General features: G+C 38.2%; 1 protein-coding gene and 1 non-coding gene across 4 annotated transcripts in view; one reads left to right on the plus strand and one right to left on the minus strand.

The window, feature by feature from the left end:
* ART3 (ADP-ribosyltransferase 3 (inactive)) overlaps window positions 1–26,322 on the minus strand; it is a 184,352-nt gene that overhangs the window by 85,817 nt on the left and 72,213 nt on the right. The window contains exon 1 of one of the 3 annotated variants that reach the window (XM_071215980.1): window positions 23,357–23,488. The exons of the other annotated variants lie outside the window; for them this stretch is intronic. The gene's annotated coding sequence lies outside the window, so the exon portion shown is untranslated. Of the gene's footprint in view, window positions 1–23,356; window positions 23,489–26,322 lie in introns of those variants that run through there. 3 annotated transcript variants of the gene reach the window in all.
* Window positions 8,449–8,550, plus strand: LOC111758927 (U6 spliceosomal RNA). Its single transcript, XR_002793048.1, has one exon. It is a non-coding gene; the product is annotated as a U6 spliceosomal RNA (small nuclear RNA).

The raw sequence follows: 26,322 nt of genomic DNA on the forward strand, positions 1-26,322 counted from the left end.
TGCCTTTCTAGTCCATCATCTTCCTGGAAGTCTTCCACTTAATGTTTATGTATGTTCACTTATGATTGATATACTTTGGTAATATTTTACGTACATATATATTAAAAACCTCCCTGCCCAGGGACCAAGAGATGAATCCTTTATTTCAAATTCATCTGATCTGCCTTATGCCTGCTGACAAAGCAGCACTATGGCTACACAAAAAGAGCAGCCGTAGAGGAGCTGCTTCAGCATGGCAGATGGTTAAGATACTAGGCATTCCCATTAAATATTCTGAACTGGTTCATACCATAAAAGACTATGAGGGATGTTCTCGGCATTGGGTACGAATGGTGCCTTACAGCAGTGGTACACATATCCTTACAGGACCAGCAAACAGAATATATAGGACCCTTGCCTGTCAGTGTTGGTAAATGCTACACATTAACCTGTGTGCATAACATGGGCCCTCTATAAGCCTTTCTGGCAAAACAGGCTACCCAACAAAACACCATCAAAGGGATAAAATTGCCTAGTGGTCTATACAGTATACCACTTTGCATAGATAGTAACCAAGGAATGCATTTTACCAGGCATGATGTGCAACAATGGGCTGAAGAAGAAGATAAAGATTGATGTTTTCACCTGCCCTATAAACCTACAGGTTTGGGACGGTAAGAATGGAAGAATGGCTTGCCAAAGCAACAAATAAGGCAACTCAATAAAAACCACACATTGTGGAGTTGGTCCTTGGTGTTGAATGACTCTCATGTGCATTTAAACTAGGCCCTCACTACCACACATATTTGAGTAATTTGAGTAATTGGCACAGCCAGTTAAAAAGGCCCTTAAAACAATGAAAGTATCTGCTACCTCAACTGGCCACACCCCAGAAGTGGATGGAAACACACTGCTGATGAAGACTCCTGTGTTGCTCAGTCTCTTTAGCCCTACAGTGGATATTACCTCCAGAGTGGCTGTTTCATAATGCCACAGGGCACTATGCAACAGGCCAGTGGAACACTAAAGCCAACCTTCCTGTTCTCAGGAGTACCAATGGTACAATATACATCAACTGCACAAAAGGAATACCAAGATGGGCAATAATTGCCAGAGTAATGTGGGTAGAACCTAAAGAAACACAATTGGCATTACGGCCTGCTCCTATGGAGGGTCAACATGTGTGGTACTGTAAGCCTGGATCTTTGCCCACTCTCAGCAAATGTCCTAGGGCCTATGGGAGAAAGTTCTGTTGTTATTTTATTCACCAGAGAAGACTTCTCCATCCAGGTACCTACCAAACATTTGTACTTGCACCCTTAGGCTTCTCTTCCTGATTCACCTGACTTCATCTAATGCCTTCCTTGACTAGGCTGCCACCATAGCTATAAACCCACAATCAATCAGACTGCTGGGTGTGCAAATACATGCCAGCATCTGGCAGTTCTGGTTTCCCCTGGAATATTCTTCCCTTATTTTTGACAGATTGGAGTAATTGGCTAAAGACAAAATAAATGCCTCCCTTCTAGGTAGCAACTCCCAGAAATTACTGATACTTATAATTATTCTGCCTCTGTTTATTATTTATCTTGTTGTTGTTTGTATTGTAGGTGTGGTCTCCTATCCCAATATGGCTGACTCTAAGATTTACCCCCCTCATCGTTCAAGGATCTATGCAAAAGAGGTGGTGGAAAGATTATAAGAGTTGTGGAACAGGACAGACTGTGGTATACATGACTTTGCATTTTCCCCCCAACCCTTCCAGTTTTTTCCCCTTCCAGTCACGGCAACATTCCATTCCTAAAAAGTTAAGAGGCCATTATGCTGACAGTGGTGTGTAGGCCAGGTTACAGGTTATTATAATAATATAACCTGTAGCCTAGTATAATATAATAACCAGAGATTATGGTGACTTGACTCAAGGTGATGGGAGTAAAATGGTAAGAAGTGAATGTGTATATACACATAAACAAGATGTGCATGTGCTTGTGTGTGTGACATAGGTCATCTTAATTTCCCTTTGTTAAAAATCCAACTTTTCAAGATTAAATTAAAGACAATCTTTCCAGATATGATAATGCAAAGTATTTGGGGGCCTTAAAAACCGATCTATTTTCAAATCTGTAGTAACATACCAAAAAGTAACTGGAAATGATCTATAGTGATACAAAATTACTAAAACATAATAAAAACATTTGTACTTAACTTCAGGATATATTTTGGAGTTTGAGGCCATAGGATGCACTGATAGAATGTGATTTGATGTGAAATGAAAGAGAACAAGAAGAATAAAGGATAATCGTAAAGGTTTTTAGCTGGAGTAACTGGAAGAATGGAGTTATTAACTGAAATGGGACAGGCTGTGTGTGGAACAAGTGTTCTGGAAGTCAAATTAAGAAAATATTTTTAGGAGGAAGGAAAGATCAAGTGTCAAATGTTTCTGATAGGTCAAGAGGCAGACTGAAATGGACCAATGGATTTAGTAACATGTGGACATCAATAGCCTTGATAAAGGCAATCGTGATGGAATAGTGGGGATGAAAGCCTAGTTGGAATGGTCTAACAGAGAACTGAAAGAAGAATTAGAGACAATTAGTAAACTCAACTCTTTCAAGGGACTTTTCTGTAAAGAGGAGAAAAGAAACGAGGTAATAGTTTGGTGGTAGGGTTTTTGGGAAAGATAAAGAAGAGGGTTCAAGAGAAGATTTTTTTTTTAAGATGGAAAAATAAAAGCCTGTCTATATAATGATCCAAAAGAGAGGTAGAAATTCATGCTATAAGAGAGAGAGGTGAGAATTAATGAAACGATGTCCTGGAGCAGGCAAAACGGGAAGGAACCTACAAGTGAATGAGATGGTCTTAGATAAGTGGAGGGAAGGTGCAGTATATTGGCAGATACTACAAAGTGATGTGATGGTGGAAATTCTTTTCTAATTGCTTCAATTTTCTAAATAATTAGTAAGAAAAGATGAAGATTGAGAGGGCAGAGATTTGAAGACATTGGAGAACGTAAAGAGACATCTAGATGGCTAAGAGTCTTCAAAAAAAGGTTGGGAGGTCATCACAGGTGTTGCATTTACACACGTCTCAGCAGGATCCCAGAGACAGCCAAAGTAGATAAAACCCCAGGTACTGTTGTTCCTGAGGGCTATGGAGACACACAGGTTCTACTGTCATGGCAGATGGCTCTGGAGTTCAGTGCCTTGTCAGTGGGCCCTACTTTGGAATTTGTGTTCCTCAGTGTGATGGGGTTGGACTCAGATGTGACCTTTCTACCCATGCCTCTTCTGTCACTTTTACTGAACCTGTGGTTGGCGCTGCACTTGGTGTATGCTCAGGAGACTTGAATCTCTGGACTGGCCATGTGCCAGCTGAGCCCTGAGCCTCAGAAGAGTTGCAACTCCTACTCTCCAGTTTGCTGGACTTACCCAGGTCAGCTAACAGGGAGGTGAAGATGGTTAACCACCCCACCAGGAAAACAAGAGTGTCTGTAACTCCAAGCAAGAGAATTCCATCCATCAACCATGTGGGATCTAAGCCCCCTCTCAATTTAGAGGTGGTGTGGACATCACCATCCCAGTGTCCACAGGATGGAGGAATAAAATATGGATTAGAATGGACTTACTGGTATTTTACTATAGAACTGTTGTGACTCTAGCAATGGAAGAAATTATAGCACTGATGTGGACAAAGTGGCCTTGGTAGTTGCTGAGGGCAGGGAGAGGGAAGAAGAGATGTGATGTGGGGGCATTTTCGAGACTGGGAGTTGTCCTAAATGATATTGAGGGACAGATGCTGGACATTATATATCCTGCCATAACCCAAAGAATGTACTGGGGAAAGAGTGTAAACAACAATGTAAAGTATTATCCACACGGTGCAGCAGTGCTCCAAAATGTATTCACCAAATGCAATGAATGTGCCACAATGATGGAAGAGTTTGTTGATCGGGGAGGAGTGGGGTGGGGTGTAGTGTGGGGTATATGGGAACCTCTTATATTTTTCAATGTAACATTTTTTTGTGATATATGTATCTTACAAAAAAAGCAATTGAATAAAAAAATTTGAAGTAAAAAAAAAAAATATATATATATATACTTATATGAAAGCCCCCAAAAAAAGACATCTAGAAAGGTGGATGGGCTTTTTTCTGTCTAGAGGAGGCTGCACTATATCTTGGTATGTATTTCCATCTTTCTCTTCCATTTCTCAGCAAGCTCTGTTCTTTCCTCCTTTTCACAAATAAATTCTTTTCACTGGCATAACTAAACTGGCATGTTCTTAAATTCATTTATGCAACATAGCCAAGATCCTAGAGGAATCCAACATTTACCCATCTTCACTTGGAGAACCGTTGCCACGAGAAATACAAGTGAGTGGTGCTCCCCGACCCCCGGCAGACTGGTGAGTTTTAAGATCTATCTGTGCCCTCTTTTGGTTCAGCCATTTTAAAGGTGGTTAATGGCTAAGGGGTTCCTGCATAAGCTCCCAAAATTCGGTCTGCCCAGACATCTGGCTCCCTCTCTGGAGGTGGTAGGGGTTAGTCCCCACACCGTGTAGACCCAAGGAAGCTGGCTGGAGGATGAAACTGCCCTTGAGACCTGACTAGGCACATCGCCTAAGTCGAGCAGAAGTTTGCTTGGAGTTTACCAAGTCCTCTCTGTAAATTCAGAATGGCTATTTCCCATTGTATTGTTAGCTAACTCCTTTTAATTAAGTGCCTTTGATCTTCCAACCACTGCTATCCTTATTTTAAGTCTGTGAGATGCTTCAGAAGGTCACAGAAACTAAAAATCCATGTGTGAGAGCCAGGCATAAGCCCCACCTTTAGCAGTGCCCTGAGGCTTTGCTCCCTCTCTACCCTAGAGAGGTGGATTGATTGTCTGGGGTGGGTGGATGGTCCCTGAGAGTGTGTGCCAGCAAGTCACAGGACAATTAGTCTCTAGGTTTTTTTGGACTTTTAATATTAGGTTTAGCTGAGGAATTCTGCCCCTGTGAGTAGCTAAAGGGTGAGCTCACTAACAGCCAGCTCATAAGACTGCTGCAAAGTAGGCAAAAGTGTTTAAAGGTCCCTAGCCAGCCCCTTTCCTAGCAGGAAAGCCTGGCTTGAGGGTTAAGGTCTGGGACCCAAACCCAGACACCCAAGACCTCTAAGGCTCTGGGGACACCCAGAGACAAAGTTCCTGATCCCCGGAATGTAGGACAGGGAGCAGGGCTCCCCGATTTCCAGGATGCTGGCACAGCAAGCAATTCATTCAATTACATCTAGTGGTGGGATGCCCCAGACTAATGAACACATTATCCTCCTCTAGGATAATGGGTGGCTCTTAAATTGGGACAGCCTGCCTAGTCTAATCTTTTCCTGCCACACCACACGGCTGCAGTATGGCTGAGAGTGGGCTCTGTTTGGGACCCTGAATCCCAGTTAAACATGTGTGAGAGAGGAGAGGACAGATCTGAGGGCCAAAGGCCACGTGGTCGTGTCTCCTTAAAGCAGGAGTTCTTAACAAGGGGTCCATGGGAAAAAAAACAACGGTTAATATCCCCTGCCTTAAAGGGATGAGGAAACACTCTCTACTTACTAAACCTCTCCCCTGTAGAATAAGGAACTTCCTTAAGTGCCATCAATTGCAATTAAAAGGTTCCTGGCTTTCCTTGCTCCCTGCGTACTTCCTTGTAACACTCCAATCCTTCTAGTGGAAAAAGCTTGCAGGGTTTTACCCCTTATGGGAAGTACCTAATGGGATACAGTCCCCAGAGCAGCCCCAATTCATGTCTTGTTGGGAACAGGGCTTCCCTGGACCCCTTGGCTCCGTACCTAGGCAGCTCCCCAGGGATTTTACTGGAGGAATGAAGCTGGAGGGTCCTACACGAAGTTTCAGCCATGGACAGACACTGGGAGCTTTGTGTCTAGGTGATTCTAAAGTCAAGTTTTTTCCTACACTAAGTGAGTAAAATTCTCTCTTCTGTTCTAATCTGTGCTTGCTTTAACTTTGTTAGTCTGCTTGTGCCTAGGAACTCATAAATCAGATATGGGGCTCCCCTACTACAAATTGGATAATGGTGAAAGGTAACCTAAAAAAATGAGTCTTCAAATGTCATTATCATCTTGCAATTAAATTTGATGTATAAAGAAATCACAATTGGAATTAATTCAGCTGTGGAAAAAGAAAAATTTAGCAAAGTTGTTACTAATAAAATTGTTTTAGTTGCTTAATGAACAGAAGTGCTCAAACTGCTTTTAAATGAAAACTTACTAGACATTGTAACTAAGAGTTAAGATCATTATATAGATGCCTTTACATTATAAAACAGCACAAGGATAAGATCTGAAATTATTATAACTGGGTGGATACAGCCTAGCCTTCAGCTATTGTAAGGGTAATCTTAAACTAATCTTATCTTTGATTATGGTTAATTTTATAACTAACTTCACCTAGTCCTTAGACTTCAGCTATTGTGATGGCAATTATAAACTGAGTTTGCCTTTGTTTATAGTTACTTCACGTCTAGCCTCACCCCTTGCCTTTGCTTATGGTTATTTCATGACAACTTCTGCCCCCTATGGCTCAGGGGAAGGCAAAATTAAGAGACCTCTATCTCCTCTCCTTCCACTGGTGCTAATAATCCTGCTTCTCTCATGACTTGAAGTGTGGACTAAATTGCTGCCTGGTGGAATTCTCAACCCTCAGTGATGAACATCTACTCTTCCAGTCCAGTGGCTGATGGAGTCCTGTTATCTCTGAGGACTGGGGAGGCAGACCCCCCATCTCCGAATGTTGGGATTCCTAAAAGCATCAATTCATGAGAGGAACCAGTTTCCCTGAGGCTTCAATGACCTCAGTTGAGTATAGACTGGAATTAGTCTTTCTATCCAAGGTCTGCCAAAGTCAAAATGGGAAATAAGCAAAGCTCTAAAGTAAAGGAAAATGTTGTAAACTGTATTTTAAAGCATTGGGGACTTTTTGGATATAAGCCAATAATTAAAAGGAAGGAAATTCTCATGCAAAACTGCTTGGTCACAGTGCAGATTAGACTAATTAGAGATAGCCTTCAAAGAAATCTTTCAAATGTTATCTTACAGCTAAACTTATTTGGAAAAAAGGAAAGAAAAAAAAAGTGGATGAGTGAATGGAGTATGATTGCTGAACAGCATTAAGGGCCCAATTGAATTTAAAATGAGACTACTTAGGATGGTTTGTATTTTTCTCCAGCTATATGCAGTTCCATGGGTAGATGCAGAATAAGCAAAATTGGATTGAATCAAGGTTGTAGCTTTTCCAAGCAGAAAAAGGATTATAAAGATTGACTGTGAGCAAAATATTTGAATTGACACTTAACTAAGGAAGATATATGAATGCCAAACAAGCAGGAAAAGATGCTCAGCATCATTAGTCATCAGAGAAATGCAAACTGAAACCACTGTACATTCACCAGAGTGGCTAAAATGAAAAATACTGACAACATTAAATGTTGGGGATATGGAACAACAGAAACTCTCATATATTGCTGGTGGGAATGCAAACACTTTTGAAAACAAATGATCAGCATTTTATGAAGTTAAACATATACTTACAAAAGCCCAAGCAGTAACATCCTAGGTAGTTAGTTACCCAAGAAAAATTAAAGTCTGCTCACATACAAACTTGTATTCAAATGTTCCTAGTAACTTGATTCATGGTAGTCAAAAACTAAAAAGAATCCAAATGTCCATTAACTGGTAAATGGACAAACGAAATATGTAGCAAAAAATGAGCAAACTTCATCAAAATGAGGCAGGCTAGTAAGATAGGGAATCAATAGATGGATCTGGAACCTGGCAAGAAGTCCACGTGGACATCAATAACTCCCAAGATGGCTACTGAAAGACCCTCCCCAAGATTCTGCTATTCTGTACAGGATTTCCTCCAGAAGCCAGGAGATGCCCCAGATATTCCCCAAGGACTTTATCATTGGGCCCTCATGGGGGATTGATTGGGGGGGGGGGGTAATCAATCAAAACAGCAAACAGCTGGAACTCCTCCCCTGCCATTAGCAAAGGGGTGGAATAATTAACAGTTCAAAAAGCAGGCACAAGGCCTGAAAGTGCTCTCTCTTGCCTTTGGATCCCTGTTCCTGCCTTCTGCACCCTGCTCTTGCCGTTTTTCCTCTACCATGATGGGCATGCAAGTAAAACCTGGGCATTTATAATCTATAATGGGGAATTACAGTCTGTAAATCAGCCTGCTTTATCACTTTTCAGTCCCTTCCTCTTCACCTGTTACCCATGGTCTGTTATTTTCTCCTATTTCTTGTCCCTCCCTGCCTGAATAAATTACTAGCCTAACTCACCCAATGTGCTTTTGAAATTCATTTCTGTAGCATAATCAAGAACCTAAACAAAATCCAGTAACAAAAACACTAAACGTACAGCTTCCACATGACCTAGCAATTCTACTCCTAGGTATACACTCAAAAGAAATGAAAACAGTGCTCACTTCGGCAGCATATACTCTAAAATTGAAACAGAGAAGATTAGCATGGCCCCTGTGCAACAATGACAAGCAAATTTGTGAAGCATTCCATATTTTTTTCACTTGAAAGAAAGCTAGGGAATAATCTAGGAACTGAATCACATAGTGAACCCAGAGGTGGATGAGAATTGTGGTTAACAGCACAAATACAAGAATGTCCTATGAATTAGAATAAATGTACATCACTATTGCAAGGTGATAAGAATGTCGAGAAGCATGGGAAAAATACAATTAATGTAACCTATGGACTACAGTTAACAGCAATACTGTAATATTCTTGCCTCAATACCAATGTCTTAATAATAGTGGGGTATGGAGAAAAATATACCAAATATACACTATAGACCATAGTGGTAACAGTCTGATAATCTATAACAAATGTTCCATGACAATGTAGGTTATTGGTGGAGGGGTGTTGTATAGGAATTCCTCACATGTGCATGATTGTTTTGTAAGTTCACAACTTCTCTAATAAAAATATATTTTAAAAAAGAAATCAAAATATATATCATTATAAAAACTTATACATAAATGTCCACAGCAGCATTTATATTAGCCAAAAAGTGGGACCAACCCAAATATCCATCAATTGATGAATGGATAAGCAAACTGTGGTATAGCCATACAATGGAATGTTATTTGGACATAAAAAGGAAATAAATACTGATACATCTACATTTATATGAAATGTCCAGAATAGGCAAATCTATAGAGACAGAAAATACATTTATGGTTGTCTAGGGCTCAAGGTATATAAGGAAAATGGGGAACGACTGCTAATGAGTATGGAGTTTATTTTGGGGATCATGAAAATATTCTAAAACAGACTACAGTGATGGTTGCACAACTCTGTGAATATACTAAAAACCACTGAACTCTACTCTTTAAATGGGTGACTTTTATGGAATGTGAACTACAGCACAATAAAACCTTAAAAAATGAACTGATAGATATATACAATATAGATAAATTTCAAAAAGACTATGTTAAGAAGCCAGTCACAAAGAATATATATCATACGATAATACTTAAATGATATTCTTAAAAAGGCAAAACTACAGTGACAGAAAGAAAATCAGTGATTAATAGGGTCTTTAGTGTAAAGGAAGGTGAATGACTGCAAAGGACATGTAGGATCTTTTTTTGAGTAAAAAAAAATTTTATTATGATTGTAATGGTGGTTATATGATGAACTACATTTGTCAAAACTCATAGAATTGTACACTTAAAATTGATGAAATTTATGTAAATCATATCTCAATACAACTGTCTTTAAAATAAAGAATAAACAACAAAAACTACCTTGCCCACATACTCCCTGAAATGGCTCATGTATCCCAAGAGAAATGCATATCCCAATTTGAAGACCACTACAGTAAAGCACCTATAATGGTTCAATGATCCATGGAAGAGGCTTAGAGAGACATGAATCATGTATCTCAAAGACCAGCCCAAAGCGGGACACCACAGCAGTGAAGGCAAATGACCAAGCAGGATCAGACAACTCATTGGAAGACAGTGACCATTAGAGGTCAGCACAGAACAAGAAACCTCTACCCCCAGTAGCAGGATTTATAGATTGCTCTTAGGAAGGAAAGGATAGGAAGAAAAAAGACCTCTGAATTTAACTAAATGTTTACTCAAAGAAGACTATTTAATCCAGAATAGACTAAATTTTAATTGGCAATATTAATGTTTCTACCATTAGTGGAAATGGGGGGCTTGTGAACTAAGTTAATTTCCAATAGAGAGAAATAGTTTCCTTTTTTGCACATGGTTTTCCATGTAAACTGTGGTACTCTGCTACTGGGAAAATTGTAGTCTGGTTTCTGCCAGATCTAGCTGCTAATTTCATATAAATATAAATATTTACATCATATTTAATTGCTGGCTCAGTACCCACATATTTTATGACATTTGGGAGCCCAGGTAGTAAATTCCCCATCACAGCCCCCTCAAACTGGATTTTCTAAAAAAAAGGAACAATTGGTATTTTAAGTTAATTTTCTAGTTTGTCTAAAAGAATTCAGCACTTTTTGTATTTTCTCTTCTCTTTTTAGGAATCGTGTGTTCCTTCCTAATAGATTGTAAGCTTCTTTTGCACTCCTCATTTCTCTCCCCACTACTCCCAGTTCAACACAGTATATAGTACAGAGATTTGGTTGACATAATGCTTTTAATTCTGTCTGGAATATATCTATAATCTAGTATTTACTAATTAATAATTTCAGTAAGATTTAATAATGAGTCATTGATTCAGTAAATTTAATCCACAAATATTTATTGAGAACCTACTATATGCCAAGCATTATTCTGGGTTTTGAAATATATCGGTGAACAAAAAAAACACCTCTGCCTTCCGAAAACATATCTAGCTGACAGAAGAGGAAGGAAGGGAGACAATAAACAATGAAAATAAGAAATAGGCAGATTATATAGTGTTTTCTAAGGTTACGTAAGTGTTATGAAAATTAATGAAATAAATAGAGCAAGCAGGATTAGAAGCATTGGCACATGGGGACTTGGGCAGGTTGTATTAAAATAGAGTGATCAGGTAGGTCTCATTGAGAAGATGAAATCTGAGCAAAAACTTAAAGGAGGTTGAAGTTAGCCAAATGGTTATCTGAAAGAAGATCGTTCCTTACAGAGGGAATACCTAGAACTGCATTGTCCCAAAGCCACTCTCCACATGTGGCTGCTGAGCACACTGTGGCTTGGTGACTAAAGAACTTAATTATTGGGAAGCGGACTTGGCCCAATGGATAGGGCGTCCACCTACCACATGGGAGGTCCGCGGTTCAAACCCTGGGCCTCCTTGACCCGTGTGGAGCTGGCTCATGCACAGTGCTGATATGCGCAAGAAGTGCCCTGCCATGCACAGGTGTCCTCCGCATAGGGGAGCCCCATGCGCAAGGAGTGCACCCCTAAAGGAGAGCCGTCCAGCATGAAAGAAAGTGCAGCCAGCTCGAGAATGGCACCACACACACGGAGAGCTGACACAACAACAAGATGATACAACAAAAAGAAACACAAATTCCTGGTCCTGCTGATAAAGATAGAAGTGGTCAGAGAAGAACACACAGTGAATGGACACAGAGCAGACAACTGGGGGCGGGGGGGAAGGTGAGAGAAATAAAATAAATAAATAAAAAAGAACTTATTAACTGTATCTCATTTTAGTCAACTTAAATTTAAATTCAAAACTGATACAATTCAACTACTGAAAAAAATGTCAGTATGCTTAGAATAACTCCAGTATGTGAATCTACTTTTCAACTGTAAATTTTCTAGAATCTAAATATAGATCAAGTATTTCTGATGATTTAGTGTCCAAACTAAACTGCAAAATGCTGTCAGTGTAAAATATAGGATTTCAAAGACATAGTAAAAAAAAACACAAGTAAAACATCTCATTTAGATAGACTGGGTTAAATAAGATATATTACTAAAACTAACTCTACATCATTTAATGTGGCTACTAGAAAATTTAAAATTTACATATGTGGCTTGCATTATGTTTCTTTTGGACAGTGCTGAGCCAGAACAGTAAGCTTGCCTGCTACGTCTGAGGAAGACTAGGGCAGTGCAGAAGTGTGGCTGATGCCAACTAAGTGAAGGGTGTAGCAGAAGCTGAGGTCAACGAGTAAAGGATCTATATCATGTAGATCCTCACAGGCATTTAAAAATATGTCTATGATCTGGAATTGCAAGGTAAGTGGTGGAACTGAGATCTGAAACACTACCTCTGTTGTCAGAAATTTCTGGGAAACTGTTTGTGTTTCCTACCCTGTGCCCCTACCATGCTGATACACCGTAACATGACACGAGGTAGGAGAAAGTCAGCAAAAGGATTACAATTAAGTCTCATGAAAATACTGGCAGTAAGCAGAACTGGACAACCTTCAAAGAGAAGGCTAACCCATTTTCATGCTGCCAGGCCTGGAGATAGTGACTCTAATAGTGTCAAGCCAGATCCGGTCCAACATTTCATTTTTCATGTATTCACCTCTCTCTTCTATGACTCCCCGGGAATCCAAGATTGCTTCTCTTAATGTAGTAAGGAAACAGCTGTCTGTATTTCCTTCTTTATGCCACAAATCATTTAATCATCATCATCATTCATGCAATAGCCATACTTTTGTCTGCATTTTCTTTTCCATATAATACAAAATTGATTAACTGATTAACATGAATTTGGGAAAGGAAAAAAAAAAGAATTTAAGTGGTAGGGAAAACAGCAGTTGCCATTCATTTGTTTACCAGCTATGAAGTGCACAAAATCACATAAAATCTTGTGGATTGAGGACACAAAACAAGAGTAAATAGGATCTGATTTACTTGGAAAGTCCCTGTACAAATTATGCCTTCCTAAGTAAGAGAGAAAAAGGAAGAATAATTTTTACTTTTAGCCCTATGCATTTCCTTTTTAACTGCATGAAAGTGGCACTGTTTCAAAGGTGAGCATTTTATATAATAGGAAGAACAGAATTTTTTTCTTATTTTTTAAGTTTAATTATTGACTCTTTTCTCAAGGCTGGAAACCCCCATGAAGCAACTGTTTTTGGAACATCATTCAGACTTAAAAGAAAACTGAAGATAACTTACTGCTTTTTAATTTAAGTTTACTCCCTTCTAGAGCAGAAATCTTAGCTTAAAAAAAAAAAAAAAAGCAAAACCAAAAGGGATAATCCTTTTTGCAGTTGAGAGAAGTGGATGTTTACACAAGTGAGTCTGGTTTCTTTCTTACATGTGTCTTCCCACCCATAATGGCTTTCTCTCTGGGGAAGTAACTCTTCAATGAACTCCTGTCTTACTACATCAAATACCAAATTCAAATGCTCTCTTGCTAGCTTTCACATAAAATTGAAAAAGAGAGTATTTTTAACCTATCCCAGAAACATTGCTGCATTATAAGGTATCCAGGGAAACTAAAAATTCACGTGGAAACCTACCTCCATGAATCACAGGCCTTATTCTTTGGCACTCTCCTCATTCACTCTTTAACCCAACATTTACTAAGCTCCACTAACTGACAGGTATTTTAACAGCTTTAAGGGATATAACATGAAAAACAACAACAACTACAACAAAACAAACTCCTGTCCTCAAGGAACTGAGAGTTTATAGGGGGAGGCTAACATGTAAAAAGTAACAATACTGTGAGGTAAATGCTATGTCAGAAATTTGCACGGGGCACTTTGGGTCCACAGAGGAGGGTCCCTACCTCAACCTAGTGAAGACTGAGGGAGAAAGAGGGAAAGAAGAAAAGGAGGGCACTCCAAGCAGATGTAAAAATACGTACAACGGCACTGATGGCATAAAAGGGTAGCACATATTAAAGAAAATGTAAGAAATTCAGTCTAGCTAGACGTCATGATAGGTGTTAACAAGCAGAGAAATTCAAAGCTGGGGACAGAAAATAATCTGCATATCATGCTTAGACACGGAATTTTACTGAAGTGGCAGTGGGAAAGAATGAAGTAGAGGAGAAACATGATCAGATTTCAGAAAGGTTATAGAACAGACGGATGAATTAGCATGTTTTAACTAGAGGCAGAAAAATGTTTTGGGAGATTATTTGAGAAATCCATGTGAGAAGTGATGGGGGCCTGACCTACAGCAATAGTAATGGACCTAGAACCAAAAAGGTTTGGTGGCAAATTAAGTGAGGTAGGAACATGTTAGGAATAGCATATGAGAAAGGAGGGAGTTCTTGCTGATTACCAAATTTCTGGCTAAAGCATCTGAACAGACAGGAACAACATCAATCAAGACAAGCAAGAGAAGCAAGTTTTAGGGAAAGAGAAGTACTGTTTTCTACTTAATGAGTTTGAGGTCCCTGTGGGATATCAAAGAGATTTCCAAGTAGGAAATGGTTCAGAGAGAGAAATCTGAGATGGTATTTCAAATATAAGAGCCATTCACTGTATTAGTATTCTTTTGTTGCCGTAACAAATTATCACAAACAGTGAGTTAAAAAACACAAATTTATTATCTTAAAGGTTCCTATGTTAGAAATCTGACACAGGTCTTCTCAGGCTAAAATCAAGGTGTTGGCAGGGCTGAGTTCCTTTCCAGAGGCTCTGGGGAAGAATTTCATTGCTCATTCAGGTTGCTGGCAGAACTCAGCTTCTTCAGACATAGGACTGAGATTCTTGTTCCTCATTGGCAGTCAGCTTCAGGCCAGTCCCAGATTTTAGAGGACACCTACATTTCCTTGGTTTATAGCCACCATTTTCCATTTTCAAAGCCAGCAACAGCAAGTGGAAATTCTCTTACCTTGATTATGTCCTGTCTCTTCTGTCACATTTCTCTGACTGTTCTGCCTTTCTCTTTCAAGTGCTTATGTGATTACATTGATTCACCCAGATAATACAGGATAACCTTCCTATCTTTTTTAAAAACTTTTAAATATTGGAATACTTTCAAAATTACAGGAAAAGTTACAAAAATAATACAAACCTCATATAGAGAATTCAATATATCCTTATCCCACCAGATTCCCAGATCCACCAATTTTACCATTTACCCAAATTTGTCATATTATTCTATCTACCTACCCATCTATTTATCTATCACCTCATTTTCTGAACACTTGAGCGTAGGTTAGATACATTATGATCCTTGAACACTTAATACAGCCATGTACATTTCCCAAGAACAAGGTAAATCACTTATATAACCACCTTAAGTGCAAGTATCATATTCAAGAAACTTAACACTGAAGAAAAGCTTACAGTCTACATTTCAATTCTTTCATATGTTCCAATAATTCCTTTTTCAATATTCTTCCTCCATTATTAGAGGCCATCCAGGACCACATATTGTATTTAACTGTCACTGTCTCTTTAGTTGCTCTTTCTTTTTCTACTTCTGGAAACAAATATTTAACAAAAACTTTCCTATCTTAACCACTCCCAAACATACCACTCAGTGGGATTAATTACATGCACAATGTCGCAGTACCCTTATCAACTTCCATTGCTAAAACTTTCCCACCTCCCCAAATAGAAACCCTATACCCATTATGCATTAACGTCCCATTTCCTCTGCCCCCTACTCCCGGCAACCTTTCTGCCTCTATGAGCTTGCATATTCTCCAATATTTTCTTGTAGTTACCATGGGACTTAAATTTAACATCCTAAATCTACAACAATCTTGGCTTGCTTTGATACCAACCCAACTTCATTAGTACACCCAAACTATGTTCCTACACCTCTTTATCCCCCAAACCACACTCCAAGCTGTTCCTGTAATTAACTACATGCTTATGTAGTTCTTGTCTCAAATTACATGTTTATACAATCTGAGTCCAAAACCACTGACCTATCACTAGATTCCATACATCTGCCTTTTAGAAGCTATAGGAAATTAAAAGTGGAGTTACAAATCAAAACTACAACAGTACTGGCATTGCACTCATATTTACCCATGTTGTTTCCCTCACTGGAGATCCTTAACTGTCCACACAGCTTCAAGCCACTGTCTACTGTTCTTTACCTTCAACCTACAGAATTCTCTTTAGCTTCTCCTATCGGGGAAGTTCAGTGGTAAACTCCCTCAGTCCTTGTCCCTCCAGGAACGATTCAATCTCTCCCTCATTCCCAAAAAACAGCTTTGCCAAAAACAGAATTCTTGATTGGCGATTTTTTGCTTTCCGCACTTTAAACATGTCATCCCATTACCTTCTTTTCTGGCCTTTATGGTTTCCAATCAGAAATCAGCACTTAAGCTTATTGAAGCTCACCAATGTGTGACACATTGCTTTTCTCTTGTGGGCCCCACAATTCTCTCCTAATCTCTGTCATTCAACAGTGTGATCATAATATATTGTGGTACAGATCTATTTCTGTTTATCCTGTTTGGAGCTCATTGAGTGTCTTGGATGTGTCTATTCATGTCTTTCCTTAAATCTGGGAAGTTACCAGCCATTATTCCTTCAAATGTTCTCTCTTACTCTTTCTTTCATCTCCCTCTGGGACTCCCACCATGTGCATATCAGCATGCTTGATGGTGTCCCATGGATTCCTTAGGTTTTGTTCACTTTCCTTTATTATGTCCTTTTTCTTCTCATACTGGATGATTTCACTGACCTTACCTTCAAGTTCACTGATTCTTTCTTCTGCTGGTTCCAATCTGCTATTGAACCCCTTAGAGAATTTTAATTCCTGTTACTGTGGTCTTCAGCTATGTTTGGTTCCTTTCCATAATTTCCATCTCTTAACTGATATATTTGTGTTCATCTATAATTTTCTTGATTTCTTTTAGTTTTTTGTCCACATCTTCCTTTAGCTCTTTAAGCATACTTAGGACCATTTTTCAAAAGTCTTTGACATGTCCCAGGTCTGGTCCTCCTTGTTAATGGTTTCTAATGCTCTAATGTTCTCCTTTGCCTGGGCCATCATTTCCTGTTATTTTGTGTGTGTGTTGTAAACTTTTGTTGAAACCTGGACATTTTGATGTCCACTGGAATTTAGACTCTGAGGCATTGTTCCTTAAGCTTGTATCCTGCTAGTGTTATGAGAGAGCTTTTTTTGAATTCCAGGATGAGAAATAAGAGGCAGAGAGAGAGAGAGAAGGAAAAATTAAAACCCCTTTCCCAGTCTTTGCAGACTGACCTGTGCAAGTGCTCTCTTTCATACAATGAGTTTAAAGAAAGCTCTAGGATCCTTTCTACACATGTGTCTTATATTGCGCAAGAGCAGGCAGCCCTTATAATCCCCCTGTTTACACAGATATGAATGTACCCTTTTCTTTAAGAAATAGTTTCCTCATGATCCCAGGCACTGCACTGTATGTCCTACAGCCAGCAACCCCTTGCTCCAGGCAGCCATGCCTTGGCTGCTCTCCCACAGCATTCTGTAGGAGACCACTGTAAGCTGCAAGTTCCGGGACAGCAAGCCTGCAACAAGTGTCCTGGTTCAGTCCCTCAGGTTTCCAACAGACTGGACCAGATGTAAACGCTCCCAGTATGTGTATTAAGGTTACTTTACTCCCAACAATTCTGAAAGATGTTATTATTATATAATATTTAAGTTCTAAAGTACTATTGGGCTTGACATTTAGGTACTTTATACATTAACTAGATTTGATAAGTCAGGAACTATGTAAATATATCTATTAAGACTTCACCTTATGCAAGGCAAATTGGAGAAGATAAAAGATAAATTAGACAATTTAGATAAAAGATAAATTAGACACCCCCTAAGTTTAACAATCACCATCACCATTTTGACCCCTATAGGAAAGTAGGGTCTGATTTCCTAAGCTATGACTCTTCTTGAACATCATCCCACTTACACTCCTTCTGCTAATTTTATAAGTTTTAGCACTACATGTTTAACTAATATTCTGTATCCCTTATTTTACTTTGTCAGATATGTACAAATCCGGTAGTTCTCCAACTCATGTTTTATGTGCTTTACTTGTTTTTGTTTTTCTCTTAAATAAATTCCCCTGCCCTGAATGCTACTAAACTTCACTAATTAATTTCTCTAAGTGGTCAAAGTCACTTGGTAGTTCAGTTTAGTTGTCAACACAATTTGGGATTGCCTGAATATGTGATGAGAGTACTGAATGAAAGGTAAAAGAAATTTCTTTTTCATTTGAGGTACCTACCAGGGGATAAATCAATAGAGAACATGTATAAGCAAAAAAACACCCACTTACTTTTGGTATTTTAGTTAGAGAAACAAAAAGGATTAACTCACAAGTTTAAAAATTTAAGACCAAGAAGCAACCTTTTAAAAATAAATCTTACGGATATTTTTAAAAAATTCAATTCCAGATTTTAGTCATTTAAAAAGTAAGGATGGAGAAAAGGAGAAAGCAATTGGGGATATAAACAAAGACTGAAAAAAAGCAAAAGAAACTGAAGTGGAAACAGTAAGAATACTAAGAGAACTTTGGCCTTGAACCTTCCAAACAAATATCTACTATAGATTCTTTCTCTGCACCATGAATCCACAGGCAAGAGAAAAGAAATCACTATCACTATTTTCAAATTTTAATTCAATGCATAGAAGAAGTGTTCTTAACCATGGAAAAGAAGACAAACAAATTGCTCCTACAGCAAAGACTACATGCTTGCTGTGTTTGTGTGTGTAAATAGGTAGGAAAATTTTGGTTTCTTTTCTCACCTTTTAAATAATAAGTTCTTTTTTTCTTTCTTTCTTCCTTTTTATCCTTCCAGGAAAACAGAAAGATAGAAATGAATTTCTCTAATCATATGACTTGGTAGTGATTAATTCCTACACTTTGAAACTTACTGAGTGTAACTGTTAATATACATATTTAACCAACTTTCTATCTGACTCAAATACAGAGAGTCTTTATTCAGAGCAGTCTGTATCTTGTGGAATACATATCTATCTCTACAGTTTAAAGGAAGCTCAGCTAACCAGTCTCAAGTAATTCATTCAGATTCCCAAAGTAATCCACGTCATAATGTATTTTTCATTTTAAAGAGTACAAATAAAGTCACCGCTATAATAGCTGCCAGGATTTTAAAAATAAATATATAGGTAACCTCAATATGAGATATAGATGAAAAGACATTTATACTGATCAAAGTACCCCAGAGAGTAACAGAAGAACTTCTTGGCTAAATTTTAAAGAAAGTCTGATTCTACTTAATCTTAATGTACAGGCTGCACATAGTAGTTATGAACAATTAGCACTTTATCCAGTAAAGGTTTATTGTCCAACTAAGATGGGATTTCCTAGTTTCCACTGCAGTTGCTATCTGCAATAGCCAGCATGCCATGAAAAGATTCTGACAAGAGAACAGAACACATTTTGAATATCATAAAAAAATAATAATAATAAAGTAGACTGCTGTCCATGTTTAATTCTTTTCTGAAGGATATAAAACAAAAACGAACAAAAAAAAACTAATAACAGATTGCCTCATGAAAAGGGTATGTCTGTATTGTGTTTTTTTGTTTTTTGTTTTTTCCTTCCATGAGATGGCTCCCTCATCTGTTTGCTCATTGTTTTTGCTTGTTACTTTGTGTGGTTTTTGTTTTTGCTTGTTGTCTGCTCATTGTTTTTCTCATTGTTTTTGCTTGTTGCTTTGTGTGGTTTTTGTTTTTGCTTGTTGTCTGCTCATTGATTTTCTCATGTCTTGCTCATTGTTTATTCTCATTGTCTGCTCATTGTCTGCTTGATTTTTTTTTTGCTCATTGTTTTTGCTTGTCTGCTCATTGTTTTTGCTCAGTTTTTGGTCAAAGTCTGCTCATTGTCTGCTCATTGTTTGTCTTCAAGAGGCACCATGAACTGAACCCAGGACCTCCCATGTGGGAAGCTTGCACTCAACTGCTTGAGCCACATCCGCTCCCTGGATTGTTTTTGAACCATGTATATATACAGCACATTGAGAAGCAGTACGGTGTAATAAACCTCTGGATCTAGAATGCCTGAGTTCAAATCCCATCTCAGTCACTTTCTAGTTATGTGACTGTGATGGTTAGGCTAATGTGTCAACTCAGCCAGATGCTTGGTCAAACAAGCACTGGGCTAACTGTAATAAAATGGCATTTCATGGGGTTTACTCATGAGTTGATTGCATATATGGCCAATTACATCTACAATCAATTGAGGAGATTGCCATCAGTTGAAGGCCTTAAAAGGAGAAGTGATTTCAACATTCAGAGAGAGAATCTCCATCACTACTTCACACAGCAAGCATCTCCTGGGGAATTAAATGAGGACCTTCATCTGAGTCCCTGGTTTGCAGCCTCCCCTACAAAATTTGGACTTGTGCATCCCTATAGTAATGCAAGACAATTTTATAAATGTCATACTATTTACAGATATCTCCTGTTGGTTCTGTTTCCCTGAAGAACCCTAACACAGTGACCATTTAATAGTCATCTAACACTGGGCATATCTCTTACCTCTTGGTATCCCAATTTCCTCATCTGTCAAATGGGAATAATAATAATTTCCCTTAGAAGGTTAGTGAGAAGAATAAAACAGTTAATAGATGCAGAGACTGGCATATGATAGGCACTATGAAAATATTAGGTATAATGTGTTTTTAAATTTTTCATTCCAAGTTAATTTTAAACTTACCAAAAAAAGCAAAAGTACTCCAAAGAATATATCCTAATCTTCCTCACCTTTCCCCCTAATATTAAAATCTTACATAACTACAGTAGAATTATCAAGAATAGAAAATGAACATTGGTACAATATTGTAAACTAAATACAGTCCTTTCCTGAATTTCATCAATTTTCCCACAAATGTTCTTTTTCTAGGATCCCATCCAGAACTACACTGCATTTAATTATTTCCTTTTAGTCTCTCCCAATCTGTAACAGTTTCTTCATGGTGGACACAACTTAACCAAATGATCAAAATAAACATCACTAGTAATAGACATGCCAACATCATGTCTTGATGTGGTACACTGAAAAGGACATAATATCATTAATGTGGGATTCTTATAAAAAATTTATAATTTCATTCCAATTATGAGAAAATATCAGACAAACCCAAACTGAGGGACATTCTACAAAGTAACTGATTAATGCTCTTCAAAAATGTCATTATTTTTTAACTTTTTAAAATATAAGACTATATTGTTTTATTTATGGATATCTCTTAGCCATGGTAAGATCCCAAGGCTAGCTTTTCTTTAATTCTAATTGACAAGTGGTTCCCCACTTATATATGTAACCTAATTTAAAAATCTCTTGAAGATCCATTGTTTTCCAAGATAAAGTTTTTCATGAAAGAATCTATATTTCAAATTCATTATGAGGTATATCTATTTTGGTTGGCTAGCCTAGAAATCTAACTAACCTATTAATATGTATCATTTTTCTAGGATGTAATGTCTTGGGTCTTACCTTGAAATGTCAGGAATACATCTCTTCCACTTATTCACTTCCTTTCCACCTGATGGGCCACAGGAACTCTGCCTCATTCCTGGTCTCTTTAAACACATCCAACTCCCCATTACTCTGCTGCTGCTGCTGCTGCTAAACAATAATGCTTGTTCTTGTCAATTTCCAGGCTGGCTCCCTCCTTACTCCAAACCTGCTACTCTTTCCTGTTCCCTATTCCTTGGATTCCTAGCTTTTGAAGCCTATTTATGGAGGCCCTGATTGTGGCAATATGTTTACATGCTTTCTGTTTCTCCATACTCAATGCAAGGCTCTACACATTATTCAGATTTTGGAAACACCCCACAGGTTTAGGGGTCTTCATTAATTTCACCTTTATAGAACTCCATCCACCTGCTGGGATGATCTCTGGCATCCCTCCAAAGATGTAAATTTGAACTTCAAGTTACCACCTAGGATAAGGATTCTGGAAAGAAAGGGGCCTGGGATGGGGAGAAAAATAACAAGTAGAGCTACTGGAACTCTACAGATTTAGAATACGGACTAGATTAAAGGCAACAGGTAGGAGAATGAAGGATTGGGAATGAGGGAGCAGATTGCTACCAAAATCCTAAAGCAGTTTCACTGCCTTCTTCTTTATCATTTTCTGTTTTCCCTGAAAGGACACAAGGCCTTCATCTTGGTGTAAGTTCCTAGGGAGACAGGCTGACCTGCTGATGCCTATTGCACTAACATCAGCGACGCCTTCAGACCAGAATCCCTGCCCACCCTAGCTAACTGTAGAACACACACACATATTTCCCTTTTCTTGAATTCCTGGACTAAGAATCAGCTGTTCTGAGGTTTCCTGAGGGTTATTACTGCTGGTCTGATGGGGAAGCAGAGGATAAACATTACTAATAAAGGGCAAGTTTTAAAAGTCTCACAATAATCATTCTCCTGGCATTCAATGAACTATTAACTAAATGGAACTCTCAATCTGTAATAGTTCTTCATGGCAGACACAACTTGACCAAATGACTCTCTTAATAGCCTTTTCACCAGGACCCACAGATTCTGTTTACCCCAAATTGTTCCATATTTAATCTTCTTTTGCATTTTATATTTTCCAGAGAGGCCTAGGTCTGGAGTTATACAGTCAGACCTCTGAAGTTTCCTTTCATTCCCCTGTTTTTTCACAGAAGGGAAGTAGAATGTAATTTTTCACTGCTGCTATCCCCTTACTCTGACACTTACTAAATGGGTTAAAGGATTTTGGTGAGAGTTGTATAATCTCTTCAAAGTATCATTTTCTTCTTTAAAAAGAGCATAATGGTGTCCTTAATTACAAAATTACTGTGAAGACCAGGGAGATACTATGAACAAAACCTGGTACATGGAAAACAGTCAACAAATGATGGCCATTATTATGGTCTCCATTACCTACTCTGTTACCACCATAATACTCAGTCACCAACAGGTAGAGATGCCAGGTGAGAGGAGAGAAAGAACATTTCACTAACCACACCTCTCAGTATTGCTTAGGTACCCATACATTAAAAGTAAGAATAAGGAAGCAAAAAACATAAAATCAACTATGTTGTGGATGCTTCTAAGAAGTAACCAGGAGTTTAGGGAAGTCTTAGAAATAGGAAAATAACCAAAATATTCAGTTGGCTTTTTATTAAAAAGGAAAATAGCCTTCAGCATAATACGCCAAGTAAATTAATATATAGCCTATCTAAATATTGAAAATACGTTTTTATTTTGAATACAAAATAGTTTATTTTAGTATTAAGATAATATAATAAAAACTTAAGAAAATAGCATTATTATTACTATTAGCAACAACAAAAAATGCCCTTCTAGTCCTCTTTCTTATATTACTCACCAAATTTCGTATTTAAAAAATTACTTTAGTTAATCCTTAGTTTAAACTGGCAAACCATATGTCCTGAAATGTTTCTTACAAATGGCCACTTTACTTACACCCTGCAAAAAAGACATACATAAATCCAAAGCAGCTTCATACCTTGCAAACATAGCTTCTCTAACATTCATGTGCTGGACTCATCTCTCCATACTAGATCCTTTTATGCAATAATATTCACTTTCCAACAAGACTGATATGGTACTAATCCGATCTATTTTCCCCTCCCCTCCAGGTTCTCTGAGTAGCAGTAGCAATAAACTAATGGTAAGTGAAGCTATTGCACAATTTTCCCTCTTACTGAATCAAGCTTCCTTCGGTTAGTTGTTTGTAAAATTGCTCATTGCTAATCTCACATGTTTCTATCCCCTAACAATAAGCATGTTGTTTCCCAACTTGGAAAATTAACATGAACATCCACATTGACCTGGCAGTTGTCAATTGCAGGCATTTTCCAGGCAGCCAACTGAAGGCCAGGAACAGAGCTGCTTTTGTTATGAGAAAAACAATTTCTCTGAAGTTTATAGTGATATTGAAGCTATTTTGTACAACCCACTGCTCCTGGCTCAAATACATGCTTATGGAAGCAAACATTCTAGAGGACAAGGAAAAGAGGGTTAGTCTATTCAGTGAGGTAACAGAACTTGACAGTTTTCTCTTCTGGGCTCTAAATTTTAATATATGACATTTTAAAATTTTACTTACAATTCTAAAAGAAAGTAATCAGTTTCAAGTATATGTTCTTTTATCCTTCTGAATTACTACTATGAAAATATATAAAGCAGCTTCTCTTTGACACTTATTACATTATAACAAAGTCAGCATGCCAACAGACTTGGATGCATCTTCAAGACAAGTAAATACAGTTCTTGATAAAAACAAACAATATTTACATACTCTGCTTTTATCAGATTAAAGAAGCAAATAATGATTATTTGACAACCCTTCTTCCAAAAAGTAGATGTTGTTTTCATTTTAGAAGAAGAATGGAATAGTCAACTCTTAATCAACCAATTTCCAAGGGAAAAAACTATAAATTAATAAATCACCTATACCTTAGCTGTTCTAGGAAGTTCTCTCCTGGGCAATAAATTTAATTAGGGTAATGGAAAATCATCCAACTGCAGAACAAACACAGAGAGCCTGTATTTGAACAGCATGAACAGGTATGGTTAAAAACGCAAATTAAGACATCCCATGTTCATGGATTGGAAAATGTAATACTGTTAAGATGTCAGTACCACCAAAAGTGATCTACGGATTCAACACAATGTCCATCAAAATTCCAACAACATTTTTTGCAGAAATGGAAATGCTAATCCTCAAATTCATATGGAACTGTAAGGGGCCTAGAATAGCCAAAACAGCCTTGGAAAAGAAGAACAAATTTGGAAGTCTCACATTTTCTAATTTCAAAATTTATGACAAAGCCACAATAATTGAAACAGTGTGGTACTGGCATAAGGATACACTTATAGACCAAAAAAATAGAATGAAGAGTCTAAAAACTTAAAAAAAAAAAAAAAAAAAAAAGAGCCTAGACATGAACCCACACACACCTATGGTCACCTGATTTTCAATAAGAATATCACGTACATTAAAATAGTCTCTTAGGGAAGCAGACATGGCTCAACTGATAGAGCATCTTTCTACCATATGGAGGGTCCAGGGTTCAATCCCCAGGGCCTCCTGACCCATGTGGTAAGCTGGCCCATGAGTAGTGCTGCTGCACGCAAGGAGTGCCCTGTCACACATAAGGAGTGTGCCCCACAAGTAGAGCTGCCCCACATGAAAAAAGCGCAGCCTGCCCAGGAGTGGCGCCACACACACGGAGAGATGACTCAGCAAGACGACGCTACAAAAAGAGATGCTGGTGCCACCGGATAATGCAAGCGGAAGCAGAAGAACACACAGCGAATCGACAGAGAAAGCAGAAAATGAGGGATAAGGAGAGATAAATAAATAAAATAAATTAAAAAAAAAAAGTCTCTTCAACAAACGGTGCTGGGAAAACTGGATATACACATGTGAAAGATGAAGCTGGACCCTTTCCTCACACCACATACAAAACATAAATCAAAACATAGGAAGGACCTAAACATAAGAGCTAAAATCATAAAACTCTTAGAAGAAAACATAGGGTAACTTTCATGACTTGAATTTGGAATAATTTCTTAGATTTGATACCAAAAGCACAAGAAACAAAAGGAAAACAGACCAACTATACTTCAACAAAATTTAAAACCTTTATGCATCAAAGCACATTATCAAGAAAGTAAAAAAGCAACCTACAGAATGGGAGAAAATAGCATAGATGCCAACCATATGTATGATATGGGTTTACTATCCAGAGTATATAAAGAAATCTTACATCTCAACAACAGAAGACAAACAACTGATTTAAAATGTGCAAGGGAATTAAATAGACATTTCTCCAAAGAAGATATACAAATGGCAAGTAAGCACATTAAAAGAGGCTCAACATCATGGATAAATCTTGAGGACCTTACGTTGAGTGAAGCAAGCCAGGCATTGAAGGACAAATACTACATGACTCTCTGATATGAAATAAGCAAACCAAGCTGTCTCAGAGAGCTAGAGACTGGATGATAGGCTTACAGGAAATTGGGGGGAGAGGAAGGCTGTGAGCTAATGCCTATATGGGTGAAATCTATGATAAAATGGAGGTAAGCATTTGTACAGGGAAGGGATAAGACAGGGGCATAGGGATATTATTGGGTGGGGCTTTGCAGGATTGAGGGGGGCTAGGTATGGGAGGATAGATCAGATGGCCCAAGGAACTGGGGGGAGTGTTAGGGGGAACAGTTGAACATGGGAGATTGTTGGGTGTGGTTGAAACTATAATGTTGAGAAAACTCTTTAGAAAATATAATAGGGAAAGATTACCTGTTTAAGGTGCTTAAGGGGGGGGCATCTGGCATAGGGGCAGGCTTCTAGGGAGTGAGTTCTCATCTTGTCACAATGTGTTATATCACTGGGTGGAGACACACAGAATGAGTGGGAAAGTATACCCACATCCTGGGGAGGCCTTACGTTCTCAAACAGAG

The sequence above is a fragment of the Dasypus novemcinctus genome, chromosome 1 (genome assembly GCF_030445035.2).
Source record: "Dasypus novemcinctus isolate mDasNov1 chromosome 1, mDasNov1.1.hap2, whole genome shotgun sequence".
Classification (NCBI taxonomy): domain Eukaryota; kingdom Metazoa; phylum Chordata; class Mammalia; order Cingulata; family Dasypodidae; genus Dasypus; species Dasypus novemcinctus.